This window comes from Pinus tabuliformis, chromosome X, assembly GCF_031772625.1.
Source record: "Pinus tabuliformis cultivar Carrire ecotype Pingquan chromosome X, CPIR1, whole genome shotgun sequence".
NCBI classification, from domain to species: Eukaryota; Viridiplantae; Streptophyta; class Pinopsida; order Pinales; family Pinaceae; genus Pinus; species Pinus tabuliformis.
Genome location: NC_142308.1, coordinates 1,291,367,755 through 1,291,392,909, shown reverse-complemented (window position 1 = coordinate 1,291,392,909; position 25,155 = coordinate 1,291,367,755).

The following is a 25,155-nucleotide window of genomic DNA, read 5'->3' as shown; positions in this document are numbered from 1 at the left end:
TTCATGACACGACTTGACATGACACTGCTAGTATATTTGTGATGTTGTTCGAGAGCATGTTGAGTTGTAGTGTTGCTAGGTGATGGATGTCTTCATGGTGTGTCATAGCTTCACCTTTGCATGGAAAAGTGCATGGAGTCTTCGATGGTCGTTGGTTCACTTGATGTTTCTTTGGCACATTTCTCCTTGTTTGTATGTTGGAATTATTGACATGCTCATCTGTTTGCGAAAGGTGCATGTTCGTCTATTCGTCCATCCGTGAGCACATTTTTCATGTTTTCTCATACGTCCGTCCGCAAACACATCTTTGCATGATCATTTGTTTGCAAGCACATCTCTTGCATGCATCATTATTTCTTCCATTGGTGAACCTATCCTTCTGCATGTCCTCCCTTCATTCATCCCATTCATCGTCACACCATGTTTGTTGGCATACGTGTACCTGCAGTCACTCATGACGAGACAACATCAGATCCAAAAACCTTCTAATCTACCAAGACATATGATCATTTCAAATGCAGGTGACCGACAGAGGAAGTAAGGTTGTGAGGCTGGATGATGGCGCCAGGTTCTATTGATGAAAACTGCGCAAGAGTCACTGGGTGATGAAGATGGGAAATCCAAGTTGACAGTGACTGTTTGTGAGGTCTGGCTTGGTTGGAAGGAAAAACTGCAAAATTTTCGGAGGGACAATCTTGGTTGTAGGGAGGCAAGGTAGAAAGAATCTGTGCATTTTACAGAATGAGTGGGAAGCGAGGCTTGAGAGCAAAACTTGATCAATTTTTTGAGGAACAAGTCAGGTTGCATGTGGGATCAACTCGCAGAAATTGTGCAGTTTTTGGAGGAAATGGTCGGGAACATGGCAACAAAAATTGTACAATTCTTCGAAGGAACTGGTAGCTGGATGTTGGGTTAGTGGCAATAGAAACTGCACAATTCCTAAGGGGAACTGACAGTTAGTTGCGGGAGCTTGGCAATAAAAACTGCGTAATTCGTGGAGGGAACCATCACTCTGCTGCTGGGAGTTACTGGTGAGGGAAACTGCACTGAGGATTGGAGGTAAACTTGCTAATCATCTTTGCACAATTTCTGAGCTGAGTGGACTGCTGGGTAGTAGAAGGTTGTTCATGAAAATTTGCACAATTTTTTGGATGAGAAGATAGTCGACTATTGGGAGGACTGACTGGGAAAAATACACAATTTTCTAAGGGAAACAGGGACATCACTGGGTGTCTTTCCAACCTCTCTTTGTAAAATTTCCTTAGTCAGCACAACAGGCAAGGTCAATAGCCTCTACGTAATTTTTGAGGGGAGTCAGTCCCAAGGTAGCTACCGAGTCCAGCTCTTAGGTGGCCAGCGTGAAGGTTGATTGAATTGCTTGCGGGTAGCACAACCAGAAAAGACTTGCTTGGTTCTCTTGCACTATTTTGGGTGACACTCTGTCAAGTTTATGGTGGGGTGACGGTCCAGTTATCAGAGGGAAGCTTGGTTGTCAAAACTTCAACAAACTAACTAAGTTTCTGAATGAGTGAAAGAATGTAAATGTGATCTTACAAACACACACTAACATGACTTGATGACGAGACGAGTCAAACCAACCCAACACACATGTTCAAAGTGACTAACCGATGGTGCAAGCGATAGGAGCGACACTTGTAATTGATGGTTGATTAGTCATGATGATGCTTGTGTGAAAGTGGATGTGACCTTGTGTGTGAGTAAGCCAGATGCTTTCATAGTGAACATAACATGTACACATGAAGCAAAGACCTTAAGCATGACCAAAACATGGCCGCAAGCATGACTTGGATACCAACATGCAAAAACTTGAATGAAATGAACAAGCAAGGTGGATGGAAAGACCAACATGGGCTCATGGGGTGAACCCGAGTGTGTATAGTCATCAAGTGAAACTCTCCAGGGAGGCTCCAAAATTGGGTGTAGGCCAAAATTTTGGAGGGTGGTTGTAGCCGCTACAACACTTGGTGACAAACTAGTAGAACTCCTTCTTCTCCACTTTGGTTCATTGATAATACAGGGCCTTGGTTCCTTGGGGAGTATTGGATCACTGTGTGGGTTACTCTGACTTCCCCACTTACCCCATGTACATACATGGTTTGACTTTTGCCAACTCAGTCAAACACAATCAAAAGTTTAGCTTGATCACATTGTTTTGTATCCGGGAAGAGTAGTTTAGGTTGCGAGTTGAAAATTTTCAGAGTATAAGTTTTCATCTCTGGTGTTTCTCTATTGCCAGTAGACCTAGAAGATACCCCAGTAGAGTCACATAGGAACACACACATTGGTCCACTACTAGCGAGCTGGTTAGTACCCCTATAGAGTTGCATGCTTCACCTCTCTATGCAGGAATCCTTTCTCTTCTTTCACCTTTGTATTTTTCAAGATGACTGTGCATAGGCACTTATTTATTTTTGGGGCGGAAGAGGGATCCAACTTATTGAGAGCAGAAGAGGTTGTTCCTTTAGAGAAGCAAGTAAGACCTACATAGGTGTGCTTGGTTAGATTTTACCCTTCTCCATTTCTACTAGTTAGATGAGCTTGAACATAGAGAGAAGAAAACTAAGTATAGGCATGGGGCTTCCCATTGTGGACATAGGTTCATGGTTGGACCAAAACTTTCCTTATAGGCGGTTCATATTTTCCATCAAGAATTCATCGACCGAATGTTGTAACCAAGCATAGAGAAGATGAACACAAGATTGGCCAAGTGCTATAGTGTGACAAGTCTCTTCCTATCTCAGCCACATACTCTATTCAAAATCTAGAACGTAGTAGTTGGAAACACTTATTTCCGGAAACAAAAATAGTAATATATGAAGCAAACAAAAATAACGTAAAAGAAATTACGAAGAAAAAGAAACACACAAGGAGAAGTAGAAGTAAAGAGAAATCCAAGTGAGTAAGAAAACACACAAGACAACAAACAAACAAACATGCAAAGAAAGAAAGCAAACAAGCATGCAAGCAAGCAAACTAAAAGAAAACACTACTCCTACTCCTAAGCTAACAATGCATGGGCCTGATCACATGAAGTGATATTTCCAATGGAGCCATGACGTATTGGCTAACCCCTGTTGGTCAAGGCTTGGTCCACGAGGGCCCTAGTTGTGTGAACCAGAAAATGTGAAAGATACAATAATGAAAACAGACACACTGCAATATTACAAGCATCCATAGAACAAAAATGAGTGAAAGTGCATGTCATGCACTCTGTGGAATTTCCATGGTACTGTGGACACTGCGTGGAGATGTTGAGTGTATGCATTCCTTTGACCATGATATGCAAGCAAACATGAGAAAGGTCGACCACTTGCATTGCGTAAGTGTGGTTACTGTGTATGATTCCTCCAATGCATGAGTGATGGGATCATGTAGTTCAAGTGGAGGAAGTAAAATCTGAGTGTTAGATTGATCTTGAGTGCATATAAATTAGCAACGAGGAGCCTTGAGTGTTTGAACAATTTCCTGATCAAAAGTGAGACCAACCTCAAGATAGTGAGGGCTAACATAACCATTAGCTTGGGATGAAGTGCCTCGACAATTTATGGGGTTTTGAATTCATTGACAGATGGATCTTTGTAGACCAGTGGCTTAGACAGATTAACAATGAGTGAATCAACATCGTGATCGGATGACGAGGTGAAGAGATCACGACAACCAAGATCATAAAATTTAGGATATTGATTGACATCCTTACGGTTTGATGAACCACACAAAGGGGTAGATGAGGAGCAACGGTGTTCACCCTCTACGTTTCCGGAAAGAGCATATGAAAGATCAAGTGGATTTTCAATTAATGATTTGTCCTCTCTATTGTTAGATGATGGGCTAAAATACGGTGTGTCTTGCGAAATATCAACAATGGGTGCATCCCTGGATAGAGATACACATTAAAAATGAGGGATTGCAGGATCAACAAGGAGGTGAGAAAAAAATGGAGGAAGTAAGGACAGACAGGCATGGTCCCCTGCTGTCGATGTATGTTCAAGCTCCCCGTCATGCTCTTCAGGAATTCCTTCACATGTTGGTTATGCAACACCAACTTTGTCGATAGATCAATCCTAGTTCAAAACAAGGGTAGAGACCTAGAATGGAAGAACAAAAGACAATGTCATTGGGAGGATGATTAAAATACGAAGACGGAGGTTGAGGTACAAAATACATGTGACAAGGTATGGGACTCACAACCATCTCTGCGTAATAAGGAGCGATGTCGCGAGGTTGTGGCGGTTCAACAAATGTGTGCTAATGCTCTTCGATATCACTCTGGAATGGTGGAGCTATTTGATGAGGGGACAATAGACAATCACTTGTGACAGCGACTGTGTCCATCTGTGATTGCGCAGCTCCATCACTAAAGAATGTTGAGTGGGGTTTTATCTTGAACTTCTTCTTGGGATGAAAATATTTCTTAAGATAATACTCGAATCAGTCCCAAAGATAGAAAAATTTCATCTGGCTCTTCGGAACTTGAAACTCCAAATGACAAAAGCACTACCAAAAATCCATAGGTGATTTATGTGGAACCTTCTGTTGTTGTTGTAGTTTTGGTCAAGATGTTCTACATCAAAATGATAGAAAGTGTCTTCAATGAGATCACGTAAGTGTTCTAGTGAGTGAACACTGTCAGCCAGTAGGCTGCACAACCACAGATGTGGAGATTCGTGAAGTGTGTATGTAAGAAGCAAACTAGCCTATTCATCTGAACATCCATCTTCCCCATGAATCATGGAAAGAAAATCATGTAAGAACTCAGGCCAGGCCACTTCACCTTCACCATCATACGTGTAAGTGGATAAGTGATTGAAACACTCCCTCAGGATGGTGACATCATTGGGATTCAAAAAACATTGCGGAGGAAGAAGAGTGCAAGACTCCATGATAGATATGCAAAGGTTCAAAACATGATGAGAGGACACAACTTTTCATTTGGCCCTCCTCCTAGCACCATAAATGTTGACAGTGTTGGATCTGCCAACATTAATGGGATCACCCTGGAATGAAGTCCCAACTAGACCTCACACCATTTCGTGTGGGAGTCCCATCTGGTACGATGGCTACGTTTCCATTATCTTAAGGATTTGCCCCAACTCTTGCTTGTCAGCATAGGACAGTAGTCTTCTTTGTCTTCGAGAAGTGAGGTTCGTGTGCTTGGTGAGTGTAAGAGTAACTTGTGTCAATGGTTATTTCACTATCAAGGGAGAGGGTGAGAGTGAGTTCCAGGTTGATTGGAAGTCCCAATGTTGCTAGGAACACAAAACACAATAGGACATACTTAGCTTCTGACGGAGTAATCCAAAAGGATGCGGAAGTCACAAAACAAAAGGAAAGATAGCACATATAACACTCAGTAGATTACTCCACACGAGTGAAATGGTTATTTACATCAAGTTTTATGTGAAAGGTCTTTCTAATGTCCAACAGAGTAGTCTACATGGGCGAGGCAACATTATATCCAACACATTTCCATTAATAGATTATGTATTACAACAAGTGAAATAGTTCAAATATGGAAGACAGGTTAAAGCAACATGCATCACAAGTGTTAAATATTAGTCTTAAAACAGTTAAAATATATGTGTGAAAACATATTGGCATGTTAGCAAGCTTCTAAATTAAGAGAAAGTTCCAAGACAAATTGTTACACCATACTTCACTAACCCTTTCTGAGGGGTGTTGGAGCCACTGCTTACTCCACAAAGAAAATATTACACTCTCTTGGCTTGTGGGAGGAGATGAGGTGAAAAGTCCCTTGCATGTACAAATGAGGGGGTATTTATAGCCAAGGGTGAAACTTACCCTTGTGGTTGTTCGACTACACTCATGACTCTTTGACTTCCATGACTTTTCAACTTTACATGACTCTTTGAAAAACAAGCGGGTCTCTTGGACTTCCACGTTACATTACATTGATTGAAAACATGGCCAATAGTAGAGATGTGGATGATATGACTCATGACACGAATCAACATGATAGTGTTAGTACATTATGCTACTGCTAGAGTGTATGTCAAGCTGCAGTCTTGCTGGGTGATGGATGTCTTCATGATATGTCACTGCTTCACCTCCACATAGAAAAGTGTGTGAAGTCTTCGATGGTCATTGGTTCGCTTGATGTTTCTATGGCACGTTTCTCCTTGTTTTTATTTTAGGAGGCTTGATATGCTCATCTATTTGCAAAGGTGCATGTTTGTCTATTCGTCTGTCTGTGAGCACATCTTACATGTTTCCTCATCCGTCCGTCCGTGAACACATCTTTGCATGATCATATGTTTGGGAGCACATATCTCGCATGTGTCATTCATTCATCCATTGGTGAACCTATCCTTCTGAATGTGCTCCCTTCGTTCCTCACATTCATTGTCACACCATGCTTGTTGGTGTGCTTGTACATGTAGTCAATCATGACGAGACGACATCCAATCCAAAAATCTCCTAGTCTACCATGACACATGATCATTTCGGATGTAGGTGACTAGGAGGGGCAGGACGGTTGTGAGGCAAGATGATGGCTCCAAGAACTGCTAATGAAAAATGTGCAAGGGTCACTGGGTGATGAACATGGACAATCCAGGTCGAGAGTGACTATCCACAAGCTTTGGCTCAGCAGGAAGGAAAAACTGCACAAATTTTGATAGGGATAATCTGAGATGTAGGAAGGCAAGGCAGATAGAATCTGCGCATTTTCTGAAACAAGTGGGCAGCATAGGCTTGAGAACAAAATTTGCGCAATTTTTTAGAGGAACAGGTCGGGCCGCATGGAGGATTAGCTAGAAGAAATTGTGAATTTTTTTGGAGGAACTAGTTGGAAGCCTGGTAGCCAAAACGATGCAATTTTTGGAGGGAACTGGCTTCTGGATGTTGGGTCACTAGCAGTAGAAACTGTGCAATTCCCAAGGGAACAAGAGTAGTCAATTAATGTGAGCTTGGCAGTAGAAGCTGTGCAATAACTGGATGGAAGTGTCAGTCTCCTACTAGGAACTGCTAGCGAGAGAAACTGCACTGAGGCTGGGAGACCAATCTACTGATCATCTCTATACAATTTTTGAGCTGAGCTGATTACTGGGAAAAAGCAGGCATGCTCATGAAAAATACGCAACTCTCTGGATCAGGAGTCAGTCGACTGTTGGGAGGACTGACTGGGAAATTTGTGAAATTTTTTGAGGGAGACAGGGATGGGCATTGGGTGTATGTCAGGCCTATCTTCATAATTTCCTCAGTCAGTAGAGCAATGAAGGTGAGAAACCTCTGTCAATTTTTGAGTGGATTTAGTCCTGGGGTGGCTGTTGGGTCCAACTCTCTAGGTGGCTTGCATGAATGTTGATTGAATTGTTTGCTGGCAGTGCAACTTGAAAATACTTGATTGGTGCTTCTGCACTGTTTTGGGTGACAATCGACCGAGTCGATGGAGTGGTGATGGTCCAACTATCAAAGAGAAGTCTAGTCATCAGAACTTCAACAAAATGACTAAGTTTGTGAACGCGTTAAAGATGAAAATGTGATCTTACAAACACACACCAACATGACTTGACGAGGAGACGACTCAAACCAACTCGACACACATGTTCATCATGACTGACCGATGGTGCAAGAAACAAGTGCAACACTCATAATTGATCATTGATCGACCATGACGATGCTTGTGTGACAATGGATGTGACTTCGTGTGTGTGTGTGCGACAGATGCTTTCATAGCGAACACAACATGTACACATGAAGCAAAGACCCTGAGCATGACCAGAACATGTTTTCAAGCATGAATTGGATACCAACATGAAAAAACTTGGACGAAATGAACAAGCAAGGTGAATGGAAAGACTCACATGGGCTTATGGGGTAAGCCTGAGTGTGTGTAGTCATCAAGCGAAACTCTCAAGGGAGGCTTTTAAATTAGGTGTAGGCCAAAATTTTGGAGGGTGGTTGTAGCCAATACAACACGAAGCTTATGCTCAAAATACTTCACCCATAGAGAAATTATTGAAGAAGGCTGAAACACTTTGTTGGGACAAAGAATGTCAGAGCAGCTTAGATGTATTGAAAGAAAAGATGGTCACTGCGCCAATTTTGGTATTCCCAAACTGTAAGAAGGAATTTCATGTACATGTCGATGCCTCTTGCATTGTGTTGTGTGTAGTGCTAATGTAGGCTGGTGAAGGAGAAATGGACCATCTGATAGCCTTCACAAGTAAGAAATTATCGAAGTCTAAGAAGAATTATTCAGCGACTGAGCGCGAAGTTTTGGCCATGGTGTATGCGCTGCAAAAATTCAGATATTATTTGTTAGGAGGGCATTTTAAGATGTACACAGATGATTCTGCCTTGAAATACCTGATCAATAAGCTTGTGTTGGGGGTAAGATCTGCAGATGATTGCTACTATTCTAGGAGTATGATTTTGAAGTCATCGTGAAGCTAGGGAGGTTAAACACATGACCTAACCATCTGTCACAGATCGAAACAGGCGAGGAACTTAATAATATAGAGGAAGGGTACCCAGATGCACAACTCTTTGGGTTGTGCATAGCGGATAATCATTTGAAGACAATATTCACTTCTTGGCTACGGGGATGGCGCTAGAAGGGTACACAAGTGAGCAGAAAAAGGAATGAGTTGTGTGCGCAACATATTTTTTAGTTATTGTGGGATATCTGTATAGGATGAGCATAGATTAAATATTGCGATGATATGTGACATATTTTGAGAGGGATATCATTCTTCGTGAAGCTCATGAGGGAGCTGCTCAAGGTCATTATGCAGGCAAGGAAACTGCGTAGAAGATTTTATGCACAGGTCTATGGTGGCCAACGTTGCACAAGGATTTCAAGCCGTATTGTAAGGCATGTGATGCATGTCAAAGAACTGGTAGACAATCGCGAAGGGATGGGTTGCAATTACATCCTCAAGTATCTCTACAGCCATTTGAGAAATGGGCAACTGATTTTGTTGGGCCAATTCAACCCCCAGGAAGGAAAATAGGTACACGTTATACCATCACTATGATGGAATATCCAATGAGATGGATGGAAGCAGCTGCTTAAGGATTTTATAGGGGATACAACAAAAAAGTTTTTGTTTGATCCGTCTTAACCAAATTTGGCTTCCCGAAAGTGTTGATGAGTGATAGAGGTACGCACTTCCTGAACAAAACGATCAATGTGTTGACTTAATAATTCTAGGTCTACCACCAAAGGAGTCAACCGTATCACCCACATGCCAATGGAACTATTGAAGTACGATTTTGCCAAACGCGCTGACAAATATCTGCAATGCGCAATGAAATGACTATGATGTGTGTGTACCTGTGATACTATGGGCTTACAAGACTACTTGTAAGAAGCTGATAGGGAAAATGCCATTCATACTGGTTCATGGGGTCGAAGCTGTAATGTCGATGGAGTACATTGTTCCTAGTCTACGCGTAGCAGAACTAACAGATATGGCGAATCGTGAGGCCTTGGAGGAATGGGTCGTGCAATTGATGGAGCTCGAAGAGGATCGATTTTTGGCAAGATTTCAACAAAAAGTACAGAAGGAACGTGAAAAAGAATGGCATGATCACCATATAAATCTTCGCGATTTCAAGGTAAATGATCTTGTCCTATTATATGATAGTAAATTTTCTAAGTTTGTGGGGAAATTCCAAATGCATTATCTAGGGCCATATATTATCAAAGAAATTATAGATGGAGGTGTAGTTCAGCTCGCGAAGCTGAATGGGGGACCTTTTCAGGGAAGAGTGAATGGGAGAAAATTGAAGTTGTATATAGGCGATCCTACGCAATGACTATATGGCAGCATGATAGTCTTAGTGCTCTAGGTAGTTGCAAGAGAGCACGGACTATAAACTACACTTCCCAGTTTGAACGAGAATGTTGTGAACATGATGCGTGCAGAATAACGGAGATACAACCCATGCAGTTAAAGATGCAATCCACGAATCTATCGAAGGTCCGAGAGAAGCACCGAGCCACGATCAAGGTAGGAATGTCTACCCTAGATGCTACAGTCAATGACTATATGGAATTGTTCGATCAAGCAATTGAGTTAGTGAGAAATCTATAGAAGGATTCAAATGTGCAGATGTTGAATACAGAAGTAAGGGAGCTGTTGTGGCAAAACAATGAAGTCAGGGCAACTGTGTGCTCCATAAGACCAGTGGAGCACCTAGCCAAATTATATTAGGGTAAACAACTTCTAGTGCAAGTAGAGGAAGCACAGAAGGAGGCCTTGCTAAAGCCCAGGTTGCAGCCATGGTTGGAGGAGGCTTATGAAGTCACGACTACCATTCAGGATAAGCTTAAAGGACTACAACAAACACAACAGATGATGAGGCTAGCCATAGAAGGACCTTCTAGGGAAATTGGTCAAGGAAGTGAAGCAGGAATCAACCTAGAGCGTTGGTGAAGTAACAGTGATCCAGGGGGAGATGGGGGATCTTCACAGTAAGATTGCAGTGCTAGCTAAGTGACTCGAGGGTGAGCCATGATCTTTGTGTTGGTGGCCTATTGGGATGGGGTCCTGTGGGTTAGTTTTGGGGTTAAGGTAACCCAATTTTTGATATATTTTTGTAACTAATGTAAAGTCTCTACGATTTGTGGATGTAGAGTGCGTAGAGGATTAGGAGCCAAAGGGGTTTATCCCCTTGTCTTAGGTAAAATTTGAGTTGGTTTTGAGATCCATGGCATTATATGAAAAAGGCTATAAAGAGGTGTGTCTTAGAGAGTCTAAGGCATAATTGACAAGCAATGGATAGATAGAAGAAGAGTGATATTGAAGAGAAGTGGGTCAGATAGGAGAAGAAAGGCTTTGCAGCTGAGTGTGTAGAGGCCTAGGTAGAGTTTGTAGGTGAGTGTGCGAATCCCTGCAGTTGTGTGCAGAGGGTAGTGTTGAGTTTGTAACCGTACATTGAAGATCAATAAAGACAGTTTCTAAAGAATTCTTTCGTCTTACTATTTACTTTTGTTTATGATATATGTTGTCAATGAATGATGTGTTTATGTAATATTGATTTAATGTTGTCCAATTGGCTTTAATAAGCCGTAATAAATGTATGTAACGCATGTTAAGTACTTTCGCGAAGACCCTCATGAATTATTATATGCTTACTAATCCCTTAAGTAGATCTGCGTGAATACTAATTTATGGAAGCTCCTTGATATACGTAAGTAGATAGATTGGCTGTTAGAGGTCTACAAAGACAGATCGTAGAACTTCGTAAAGTTCTAAAGGTTGTTTAGACATGGTTACAACAACGAGTCCTGAGGGTGTATTGATCTGCGTGAAGGCATATCTAGGGCGCTAAAAGACATCACACTAGTATATGGATGTAGAAACTTGGTTCTTGCATGCCCCCATACTGCTTCGGGTGAGACTGTAGCATGCGCTATGCAAGTTGTTGCCAGAAGGGCCAGTAGTGTAAGAATTTGTTGTTTGGTGCAACTAACTCTAAACCTAGGTTAGGATCCCATAAGCCAACAATAATAATCACACAAAATTTCGAGAATTAAAAAGGAAAATTGGAACAAAGAATGAATTTGATTACTCAATATTGATTTGAGAATAAATACATAAAGAAACTAAGTTAAGCTTAGTTGTACATGAAATAAAAAAGGCTAATTAAAGCTAAGTGTGCTTTATGTTATGTTAATGTGCACATGCACAACATGCAAGCACTAGAGTTAACTAACTAATGCCAAGTGCACACTACATGTAAGAAATATATTTAACTAACACTAACTATGTGCACATTACATGCAATAAATAGATTCTAACTAAAGCTAACTATGTCCATGTAAACCAAAAAACTATTTTTTTAAGTAGTGGAAATATGAACTCTTCTTTTCGTTGAAGTAAAATAGATTTGACATGCCCAAAAATATATTTTTCACTCCACATGAATGACATTAAGAAACTAGAAATAATGGGGACCATGAACAAAAATATTTGAACTCTTAATTATTGGGAACCTATGCACATACGTGTGTAATAAACCTATGTTCTAGGAATTATTGTTTTAGTAATCGGATTATTGTTAGAAATGGCATGAAAGACGAGATTTGAATTGTTGGAAAAACTATGACAATGTAATTATTTGATTTGAATAAACAATTATATCATTTAAAGAATTAACTTCGAAAAGAACAAATGATTAATGAGGTCATTATTCCAATTCCTAATCCAAAGTGGATGGATAGGATGGATATAATACATTCCCAAATCACTCCAAAAAAACCCTTGGAGTGAAGTTAGGTGATTGACTAGATGGGGATTCAAAAATCTAGGAAAATCAATGAGTGCAGGTGACACAACACTGAAAAGGGTGAATAAAGCATCGTAGTGGAAAAGACGGGCTTGAAAGGAAGGATTGGCAGTGCCGAGAAAAGACGAGATGCCATTATATAAAGTCTACTAGGGGAAGTGAGGCATAAAAATTCCTTTACTAGGACAACAGAGGGTTTTGATTCCAAGAAAAAGAAAGATCTCAGCACAAGGGAGAAGTAAAGGAAAAGGTTCATGGTTGGGAGGAACATCGTTCATTCCAAGTTAATTATACAACTACTATAAGAATTATTAGATTGAAATATTTCTTTCAATTCCAGAAATGATACTCACTTGAGTGTATTTGATTTAACTTGATGTTATGTTGTATATGAAATTGAATTGTTAGTTGTATTTGATTTAACTTGATTTTATGTTGTATATGAAATTAATTTTCTAGTTGTAGTGCTTACTAGTTTAGTTATTTACAACTAGATAAATAGTAACACACAAGTCAGAGAAGTGTGTTACAAGATGAGAATATAGTACTATTAAAAAATAAAGTATTGAAAAGTAAGTAAATTAGCGGAACTCATAGAAATGTATTTTAGTAATAGATAGACTATGAATGTTGTTTTAAACCTGAGTAATATGAATCAAAACTTTTGTCTACTGCCTGTATTTTTTGCGTGCATCCATAAGAAGTATTTTCTTAAAAACAAATCATACTATGGTCTATTTTTGGGTAAAATTAATTTCTTAATAAACAAATAAAACAACTAATCTCCTAGACATTAATTATCAACCCAAGGAGCATATTTTTATTTCAAGGCAATTGGAAAAATACATGCATAACAAACCAACAACTAACACTGGTTCTATATGATTGTATTCTATACTATCAAACTCATTCAATAAGAAATAAAATGTAAGACTTGAATACTAAAACTAGAATTAAAAAGAAGAAAGTAAATGACAGGAAAAACAATTATGCTAATCACACAACTTGAATCATTGCTAGATTAAACCACACAATGTTGAATTGGAAATTTAATATATTGCACTCAAAAGAATTTAAATTCTAATCTAGAGCAACAAATAAAATGAAATCTAGAATTGAAAAAAGAAACAAATCTCGAAAATGCATTAAACAACAAATTAGTTAAAAGAAAGGAAATCTACTTTACAAAATGACAATTGAAATTCAAATAAACAAATACATAACTACACTAATTTACATGTTCAAGGCAGCACCTCGTCCAAGGTAGTGGGCCCAACTACCCAAGACTTAGTTACGCCTTGAGAAGTAACTCAGATCAGATTACAAATAACGAATGTAGAACTCAATGGATAACTTCCTTCATCAAAACATATCAGAGAAATAATTACAACATAATGAAGCTGTTAGTTTTGCCTCAAATTCAACAATTGTTCATCATCTCATCCCTTATCTCTTATCTATTCTCCTACATCCTATGTAAGAATTGTCCATCTCATATCTCCTAATTATCTCTCAAATCTCCTCTAATTCTCCTCCTATTCTCCCCATCCTCTACTTCTCTAATTCTCTCCCTCCTCTTTGATCTCTGTTTTCATTTAAATACACGGAGAGAAAAGAGAAGTTACAACAAAGTTGATTACAAAATGATTTACATTACAAATTTGGATTGTAAAAAATTAATTGATCAACAAGATCATATCTCAAAGATATTTTCATCAACATTCAGTAAGAACAAGTCGAATTTGGTATTGTAATTGGAAGAATTTGGAAAACAGCTGTAACAATAAATATGAGAAAAGCGTCTTCGAAAAACCTTCCGTTCTCTCAATACAGCCTAAATTTTCGAAAACTACCTTACACCATACTAATTTGGTCCATTCTGGAGAAAACCCATGTTTTAGATTTTCTAGATTCTCCTTCATTTGTCTGAAACATCCAATGCAAAATTGTCACTTCTTATTCCAGTGAATTTCTAAGTTGGAATATTTAATTATGAGCTAGAGGTCAAATTTGCAATCTGGAAAAGATCTTGGAGGCTAAAATCATGAGTGATGTTACAAAAAATCCATTAGTAAACCATCATTGGTAAAATCATGCATAATAATAATCAATTTATTAAAAATAAAGGAGAAAAATAGTATTTATCCATAAGAGCATAAATAATTATAAAATGGAATTATATGATAAATTATGATAAATGACACGATAAAGAATGGTAGAAATGGATGAAATAGGCATCAAAAAGTGATAATAATAAGGACAAATTAGTGGCCCAACATACCCCCAAAATGAATATGTTGCATGTCCTCATGCAACGCCAAAGCCTCTGTATTAAGTAAGCTATAAGAAATGTTCATCCCAAGCAATGAAAGTGATGGAACAAATGAGTTCTTCTTCAAACAATGAATATTCAATTTTAGCAATGTTGATGAAGGTGTAACAATTTTCACATTAACTTTCAACCATATGTATATGAAGTTGCAACAAAATATGATATAAGTAACGATAAACTTCATTAACCATTTTCTCAAAAACTACAAACTATATTTTGTTGAAATTTGGCAAGAAGATTTATAGTATATTAATGCTCCAAAAATCATATCATTTTGATGCACAAAGCATGAGATATAAGCGAAACGGTGGTAGGTGATAGTTCTGATTTATGAAATTTTACAAACTAAATTAACTTGAAAATTTATGGGTTTGTGTATTTTAATGGTACCTCTTTGTTGTCCAAAAAGCACAAGAATTCAGTTCATAGTTTTAAAGGTATCCACAAATCAATTTCTACACTGTATAAAAATGGAATTGTATGCCTTAAATGAGAAAAAAAGTAGAAAACATCCATAATGTGTAGCAATTCTTCCCCCGAACTAGAGAATTAGCATGTGTTTATGCAATACTAGAAAACAAATTTAGGTGGTTGCTACAATTGTGCTTTACATCTATGCTTGGTGTAAAACAACATAGAATAAGAGAGGTTTTGAGAAAGAGTAAGGAGATCGGTGGATGATGGCATGATCATAATAAATAAATGAATGAAAGTAACACTCCCCCAAAGTGAAAGCTTCTATGTCTCTAAAAAATGGGAAGTGCTAAAGATGTGGAATGAATGATGATAAATAATGATCAATGGATTTTCATGAAATTCTCCTAAGCTTTTAATAAATCAGAAACTTATGCTATTTCACCTCAAGTTTTACCTTCGGAAAAATGTGGAATGACATGTATGGACTAGTATTTGTTGAAGCTGATGTTGGCTAAGATGATGCTGAAAGTTATGCAAAAGGTGGAAACCATGCAAGCACATCCTATCTGCAAGTTGCTCAAGCCTCTTCTATTAGTTGCAATAGTGTCGGATTGCTGCGAATAGAGTTGCCCCCCATACTTGTTGTTCTCCTGTAAACAATTCAATACTATGTATGAAATTTTCTTGAATCCACAGTTTTAGTTTTGAACTGCAAAAAATAATCTGCATGCAAAAATTTCAATTAGAAAAAGCCTTTGTATAAATGCAATAATAATATTTTGTCAAATAAACAAGTTATGGCAGAGATTGGTAATTATTACACACACTATTCAATAATTCATATCTTCCCCCCTCAAACCAGAAAAGGGTGTCCATGACCATAAAGCATAGGAAAAAGGGAAAGGACATTGAGGATTCATGAATGCAGTCAACCAATCAAATAAAAGTGGTGTAAAATACGACCAAGGCAATCAAAGAATTACACATCAAAAGATTAGAAATACCCCCCAAAAAAATAAAACAGATATTAGATCATGATGTAAATAGATATTTAGCTTACGTGGAAAAGTGATGAATGCCTGACTTGCGATAATGTTAATGACTGGTGGTAGAGTGATTGGACAATAATGATGTAATGCTTATAAAGATATAGTTTAACCATGCATGTTGGCTAATTGAATTAGAAATGTTGCTCAAATGGTAAATTCTACTTTAGAAATGAATCCATAGGGGGTAATAAGATAGAGAGTATTTGGCAGTGTAACATAGTACTTGAATACCACAAGGAAAGTCACTACTACCAACAAGCATTCATAGCCTTGACAAGGTTGTTTTTTAACCCTAAAAATGAGCCAGAGTCCTCCATTTAGTATTTATATGGTTTTCTATTTCTTATTGCACAAAGAGACCACTATGCTCATATGGTAACTAGATAATCATAGTACCATTCACGAGGATATAACGAAGTGATCAGGCTGGCTCGTGATCAGACCCCTTATCCTTCTGACCATTTTAACTGTCAAGAAGGTCATTACCTTGGTGTGGTGGCCATAATGGAATGCCACCTGTTACACCCTTATGATCAGGTAGGTTGGCTCGTGATGAGACCCCCTATCCTCTTTCAGACAATGCTTGTACAATTTTGATATTTTTATATTTAAATGCTTTTATTATAAAGAGAGTGAGGCTCATTTACTCCTTAACAGTTAGGGATGGCTTAAGAAGTAAAAAACATGCCAATGAAAGTTATGCTTTTCCCCCCATATCATCATATCAAAGGGATTTATCCTTTTGAAAGTGTAAAAGATAAACTAGCATGGTATCAGAATAATAAATCATTTTATGATGCGTGCAAAGAGAAGATATTCAACCAGTCATTATATAGGTGCACCATGTCAGCTTCAGAATAAATATGACTATCAAAAGGTTTTATAAGTCATAATGGTATTAATATTATTGTTTTTCTTTATCTTAGGCACAAATCCAAGCAGATGGTTTTTATACAAAATGACCAGCGGTAAAATAGTAAATAGAAATCACAGTTATTCCTACAAAAATGCAAAAAGTGTTGTTCAATTGATTGAACAACAATTGTTCAATCGATTGAATAACAAAAGTCAAAAAACACAAAAGTGTTGTTCAATCGATTGAACAGAAAATGTTCAATCGTTTGAACAACAAAAATAAAACACACAAAAGTGTTATTCAATTGATTGAACAACAATTGTTCAATCATTTGAACAACAAAAATAAAACACACAAAAGTGTTGTTCGATCGATTGAACAACAATCGCTCAATCATTTGAATAGCAAAAATAAAACATGCAAAAGTGTTGTTCAATTAATTGAACAACAATCATTCAATCATTTGAACAACAATCGTTCAATCATTTGAACAACAAAAATAAAACATAGAGAAGTGTTGTTCAATTGATTGAACATCAATCGTTCAATCATCTAAACAACAAAAATAAAACATGCAAAAGTGTTATTCAATTGATTTAACAACAATCATTCAATCCTTTGAAAAACAAAAATGAAAAACGTAAAAGTGTTGTTCAATTCATTGAACAACAATCGTTTAATCATTTGATCAGCAAAAATAAAACATGCAAAAGTGTAGTTCAATTTATTGAACAACAATCATTCAATAATTTGAACAACAAAAATAAAACATGCAAAAGTGTTGCTCAATTGATTGAACAATAATTGTTCAATCATTTGAACAACAAAAATAAAACATCCAAAAGTGTTGTTCAATTGATTGAACAACAATCGTTCGATCATTTGAACAACAAAAATAAATCACACAAAAGTTCAATTGATTGAACAACAATCGTTCAATCATTTGAACAGCAAAAATAAAACACGCAAAAGTGATGTTCAATCGATTGAACAACAATCGTTCAATCATTTGAACCAAAAAAATAAAACATGCGAAAGTGCTATTCAATTGATTGAACATCAGTCGTTCAATCATTTGAACAACAAAAATAAAACACGCAAAAGTGTTGTTCAAATGATTAAACAATAATCGTTCAATCATTTGAACAACAAAAAAAAATATGCAAAAGTGTTGTTCAATTGATTGAACAATAATCGTTCAATCATTTGAACAACAAAAATAAAACACACAAAAGTGATGTTCAATTGATTGAACAACAATCGTTCAATCATTTTAACAGCAAAAATAAAACATGCAAAATTGCTATTCAATTGATTGAACAACAATCGGTCAATTATTTGAACAACAAAAATAAAACACGCAAAAGTGTTGTTCAATTGATTTTACAACAATCCTTCAATAATTTGAATAACAAAAATAAGACACACAAAAGTGTTATTCAATTGATTGAAGAGTAATCGTTCAATCATTTGAACAGAAAAAATAAAACACGCAAAAGTGTTGTTCAATTCATTGAACAATAATCCTTCAATCATTTGAACAACAAAAATAAGACACACAAAAGTGTTGTTCAATTTCCAACGGAGCGGAAACTACAACTTTGAAGGAAGCAACACTTCAAACACCAAATCATAAGAGAAATCAGAAATGAAACAACACTTTATTTCAAAAAAGTAAATAAATAAATAATTTAAGTTACAATAGCTATGATGTTATTTCCTAAGGGAATATCAATTTGTCAATGGAAAAATGTTTTGGCAATAGTGGCATGAATCTTCAAATGAAAATCAATTCCCCATTTCTTCTGTTATGAATCCATTAGATAATGAATTGGATGAAATGCCCTTGTTTCATTAAAATTTCTTTCAAGAATCGCTTGTTCATAAATTGACCTTCTTTATTCTCCCAAGACCTGCAAAAAACGAAAGTCTACCTACAATAAAACACTAAATCATGGAGAAAGAGAGGCGACCGGGCTCCCCTAATCCAAGAATTATGCAAAAAAATAACAAGTAGTTACCCTGTAAAACAAATCCATGGAAAAAATAACAAAATAAAATTAATTTATTACCTGTGGGAGAGCAGTGGCCAATCATGCTAACCTGCAATGTTTTAATCATAACTTCTTCGTTTTTCATCCAATTTGAGTGATTCCAAAGCCAAATGAAAGAAACTTCAGAGATATATCTCTCATAGAAATAGGTTTTTTAAATTTTATGAGATTATCTATCAAATTTACTTAGAACAACCTGCATAAGAGAGTCATTTTCGATTTTCCAACTTAGACTAACAGGTGGTATTTTAAGTATAACTTCTTCGTTTAATACATATTGAGATGATTAAAATTTGAAATAAAATTAGATTCATTTATTTATCTCCAATAGGAATATGGTTTTCAAACAAGAAGAATTGATGGGTCAAATACGTAAGTGAACAGCTTCAAAAACAGAGTTTTAAGAGTGCTGATTTACAATAGATAGTCAATATTTGGGTCATAACATTCTCATACGATATTGAAATCAAGTGATTCAAATTGACTTGTAAACTAGATTCATATAGAAATATACCATAGAAACATGTTTTAAAAATATAGTCATTTAGGTCTCCAAAAACTAACTATCCCAACTCTGTTCCTAAGCAGCCTACTAGACACCCTCTCAATGTTTTTGTTATAACTTTTTCGTTTCAAATCCAAATGGAGTGATTAAAATTGGGTTGGAAAGTAGAAATAAAGTGATACGTAAGATAGAAACATCTTTTAAAAATATTCCCTTTTGGTTCCTCAAAACATGATTATCCCCACTGTGTTTTTAGAAATTTCATCAAGCCCACAAGCCAAAAAAATATGATATTCAAGCAATTTTTCCATATTGGTGATAAAAATGAATATGAGTGTTTGTAGAACTATTATTTTCATTATAATTCATCTACATACATAAATAAATTATAAACATTTTTATCACCGATGTCGATTTCCACAGTGTGTTGCAAGGAAAACAACTATTTTTACATAATAATTGAAATGTATTTATTTATGTCCTTATTTATTTCTTTTCTACATTAACTTACTCTTCTTTGAAAATTGAATATGCTTACGTATAAGAGTACTTCCAGTGGAGCCATTTTGGAAATAAGGCCTCTAGTATGTAGATACCCAAATTTGAAAAATGCATGTTAATAAATAGTAGGGTATGAGAAGCCAACTTCCCTTGAAAAGATGGTGCCAAAACTTGTTGAAGTACGGGATGAGGTTGCAGAAAAATGATGGAGTGAAACCAATCTTTGAAATATCCCTTAATTTCATGAATTCCCATAGCCGTCATGTCATGAAGTCCTTGAGTTTTTAAAATGTCTTGTTGATGCAGGCTAGAAGAAACCTCATTTTATTTCATAATTTCTACAATTTTTGGATTTGAAACATTCCCAATCTCAATATAATTTTTCTGCAATTGTGCATGTGAGATAGAATGAGTGGGAAGGGTAGGTAAATTTTGTCGTTCAACACTGTAAGCATGTTGTACTGGTTTATTATGGTGGGGGTGTGGAATGAGTTGAGCAGAAAATTGTGTAGGGCATGGAGCATTTTGATGATGTGTTTCATTGGGTTGTGTGGATGATTTTGATAAGCAAGCAAGATGTTCTGGAAGAGCTGGTGAAGAATATGGATGATTTGTTTGTGCTACAAGATGAGGGAGAGTATTCATGTAATCATAAGATGAACCATGCCAAATTTGTAGACAAGATTGGTGGGGGTTATATTGAGATCGACATGGTTGCCGTAACACATGAGTATTCCATAATGGATTATGCAAGTAAGAAAATGGAGAGGAATTATTTTGAACCATACATGTAGGCCACGATTTCCATGGGTTTGACCTTGTTGTAGCTTCCCCATCTCTTTGATATGCTACTTCCATCCTAGATAAGGAAGAGTGACTATCTATGGGATGCTCCTTTTGGCAATGAGGGAAAACACTTCTTCAATTTCTTGATTTTCCTGAACCTGCAAAACATCTAATTGTGAATTTCAAGGGCTAAAAAAATCAATTTTAAAATGTTCAAATAAATCATTGATTTCAACTCCTATATCTCTTGTTCTTGTAGTAGATTTGGAAAAGAAGAAACTTCTCTAGAATTCTTACCAGCCTTGGAGATTCCTCTTGAGTACCTTATGCATTAATTACAAACATCATCATATGATAGCTGAAAAACATCACCTTTTCCTATCAGATGTAAGAGTCCTAAAATCCATCTTTGATTCCGTTAAGGAGTGTTTTAAAGATCTCTTTTACCAAATTCTTATGTTTTTATTTTTGAAGGTTGTATTGAAATCACTCTACATATTCCTCCAAGATTTCATCTTCCCCTTGCATCATATTGAAAATATCTTCACCAGCCTTGCAATAGTCTTGGTACTTCTTCAAGAACGCATTCTTCCTCTCCTCCCATGTTTGGATGCAGTTCCCACCAAGGCTCATGAACCATCGGAGAGCTATTCCTTTTAGAGTAAGAATAAACATTTTCAACCTTTCATCGTTAGTACAATAATCATATCCTCTACAAAGTACTTGAAACTCAAATAAAAATGTATCTAGGTCTTCATTTGCCAAACCATGAAAATTTGGTAGAGAAGATGGGGGAATGATGTGCATTTGTCTCACTCCTAGATCATTGATAGGGAATTCAAATGTAGCAATGTGAGCCATTTCTTACCAAAATAGAAGATGTTCTTCATGTGTTTCTTTGAGGCTCCTCCTTCAAATTTTCTTGTCAATCGGTTAGTGAAATGAGTGGTGCTTACATCACCACTTAAATGAAATCATGAGATTTATTTTTCAAAATTCTACGTCCATAATTCCTACTTATATCGGTGCATGCTATATGACCTAAGCCTGACTATGGAGGGTAGACTCATCATTGGTTCCCCAGGATGCACACGTAGGTTCTTACCTCCCGTCTTCAATATCCAGGTCTCACAAAGTTAGGTATGCATCTACACCAGATATTAGTGTGGTAGTGAAATTTGATTATCTCGTCGGCAATGATGCCAAAATGTTGGGTAAAATTAATTGCTTAATAAAAAAATAAAACAACTAATCTCCTAAACATTAATTATCAACCCGAGGAGTGTCTTTTTATTTCAAGCTAATCAGCAAAACATATGCATAACAATACCAGCAACTTACACTAGTTCTATATGATTGTATTCTATACTATAAAACTCATTCAATAAAAATAAAATCAGTAAGACTTGAATAATAAAACTAAAATTAAAAAGAAGAAAGTAAATGACATGAAAAACAATTATGCTAATGGCACAACTTGAATCATTGCTAGATTAATCCACACATTTCTGAATTGGAAATTTAATATATTTCACTCAACATAATTCAAATGCTAATCTAGAGCAACAAATCAAATGAAATCTAGAAATTGCAAGAAACAATAAATCTGAAAAATGCAGCAAACAGCAAATTAGTTAAAAGAAATAAAATGTACTTTAAGAAATGACAATTGAAATTCAAATAAATAAATACATAACTACACTAATTTACATGTTCAAGGAAACAACTCATCCAGGGTAGTGGGCCCAACTACCCAAGACTCAGTTCTGCTTTGAGAAGTAACTAAGATTAGATTACAAATAACGGATGTAGAATTCAATGGATAACTTCCTTCATTAAAACATATGAGAGAAATAATTATAGCATAATGAAGCTCTTAGTTTTGCCTCAAATTCAACAATTGCTCATCCTCTCATCTCTTATTTCTTATCTATTCTCATACATCCTATCTAACAATTTTCCATCTCCTATCTGCTAATTATCTTTCAATTATTCTCTAATTCTCCTCCTATTCTCCCAATTCTCTAGTTCTCTAATTCTCTCCCTCCTCTTTGATCTTTGTTTTCATATAAATACACAGAGAGAAAAGAGAAGTTATAACAAAGCTTATTACAAAATGATTTACATTAAAAATTTGGATTGTAAAAAATGAATTGATCAACAAGATCATATGTGAAAGATCTTTCCATCAACATCCAGCAGGAACAAGCCAAATTTGGTATTGCAATTGGAAGAATTAGGAAAATGACCGCAACAACAAATCTAAGAAAATCATCTTCGAAAAACCTTCTGTTTCTCTTAATACAAACCGAATTTTGGAAAACTGCACATCACAATACTAATTTGGTCTGTTCTCGACAAAACTCAATTTTAGATTTTCTATATTCTAGGTCATTTGTCCGAAACGTCCAATGAAAAATTGTCACTTCTTATTCCAACGAATTTCTGAGTTGGAATATTTAATTATGAGCTGGAGATCAAATTTTCAATCTGGAAAAGATCTTGGAGATTAAAATCATGAGGGATGTTACAGAAAATCCATTAGTAAACCATCATTCGTAAAATCATGCATAATAATCATCAATTTATTAAAAATAAAGGAGAAAAATAGTATTTATCCATAAGAGCATAAATAAATATAAAATGGAACTATATAATAAATTATGATAAATGACATGATAAAAAATGGTAGAAATGGATGAAATAGGCATCAAAAAGTGATAATAATAAGGACAAATTAGTGGCCCAACACTACTAACTATATTTATATGTGCAGTCTGAAGAATGTTCAATATTGGAAGACAATATTATCATACATGGCAATTTAAGCGATGGAAGTAAGTTGAGGGACCTGAACGAGGTGGTAGGAACTTCATTGAAAAAAAATATAATGAAACAAGTTTACATTGATACAGTGACCATTCATCCTTAGGGAGGGTAAAAATTTTACTCACCCATTTTAATGTGAGTAATCTAAAATCAAATAAAAGAGAGATGATATCAGTATAGTAACCCATTTATTATAGTAAGATAGACAATTTATGAACCAGTTAAAAAAATAACAGTAGATTTCAGAGAGCTAATATATTTGTGAACCAAAAGGAGTAGAGGCATTCACAATGGGTAGAAATTCATTCACATAATCTAAGGTAATTCAATTACATAAATTATACAAGTTACAACTTGTGTATAGGACGTAGTCCATATGCCATTTAAATAAAGAAAGAAACAACCCATATTACATAGTGTGCATTAAAATTTTACAGAGTGTTAACTATGATAAAAAGAAATAATTGTTTTGTTGATAAAACACAATGAAGGAGGGATAAGTTTGAGGTGAACTCTGGCCCTATAACAAAAAATAAATTGTGTTACACCATGGGAAGAGCACCTACGATGTGCCCCTACTAACATCACTCGCTCGGCCATTGTAACGCTTAACACCCAAGTTAGGGTGGGAAAACTACCGTTGAGGCCTGAGGGAGTGTTAATCACCACACCAAAGCCATCCAGAGAGAACAATTGAAGTTTAGGAGAGGGTGTTGGCATTTCCAAACCATGGATATTCGAAACTCACAATGAAAATTTCTTGTAATATTATAACTATCTACAAAATAGAATGTGAAAAATAAAAAGAGGAACTCAACTTAATGTTGATTGGGTATAGAGTTTGTAGTTAGTATGGTTGTAACACAATCTGCCTAGAATCATTTCTCTAATAAAAACCATGCATCAACATAAACATAGTTGAGCTAAAAAGGGAAATACAAAGACTTACTAGCCTAAATGCAATGTTTATATCACTTCCTCGATGTAAACATAGACTATAGAGAATAAATTGGACAAAATAAATTACTCAATGAATTGAAGGAGGATTTGACTAGTTAATTACTCGAGGGTAGAATGCATGCTACCCTTCATAAGTTGAGATTGTTTTCAGAGAATATGCATGCTATGGCTTGTATGCGGCCAAGAATATAGCGATGTTACTAGATTTACCTTGAGTACATTCTGTGAAGCTGGAGATGCAGAATGCACCATGGAAATCAATAGAAAATAATTATATTTGAAATAACCAAGAAAAGGTAAATTCAATAAAACTAGTTCTGTAACCCAGATAAGGAAGAAAGAGTACTGGGAAAGAACAAGTAGTGAAATGAAACTCATGTAAAAGGAATAAAAAACAGTTACATTCTATTCCAATGTACTCACTCTATAAATGGGAGAAAATAAGGATTGGGCAACCAGTTGAGGTTGAACCAAAACCGGCTCTATCACCTGTAGAAGGAAATTAGCTTCCACCAAGGTAAATTAAGGCAAACAATGCAAGAGTGTTGGAAAAATGATGGTTTAAAACTGGTCATTTGAAGAACTGG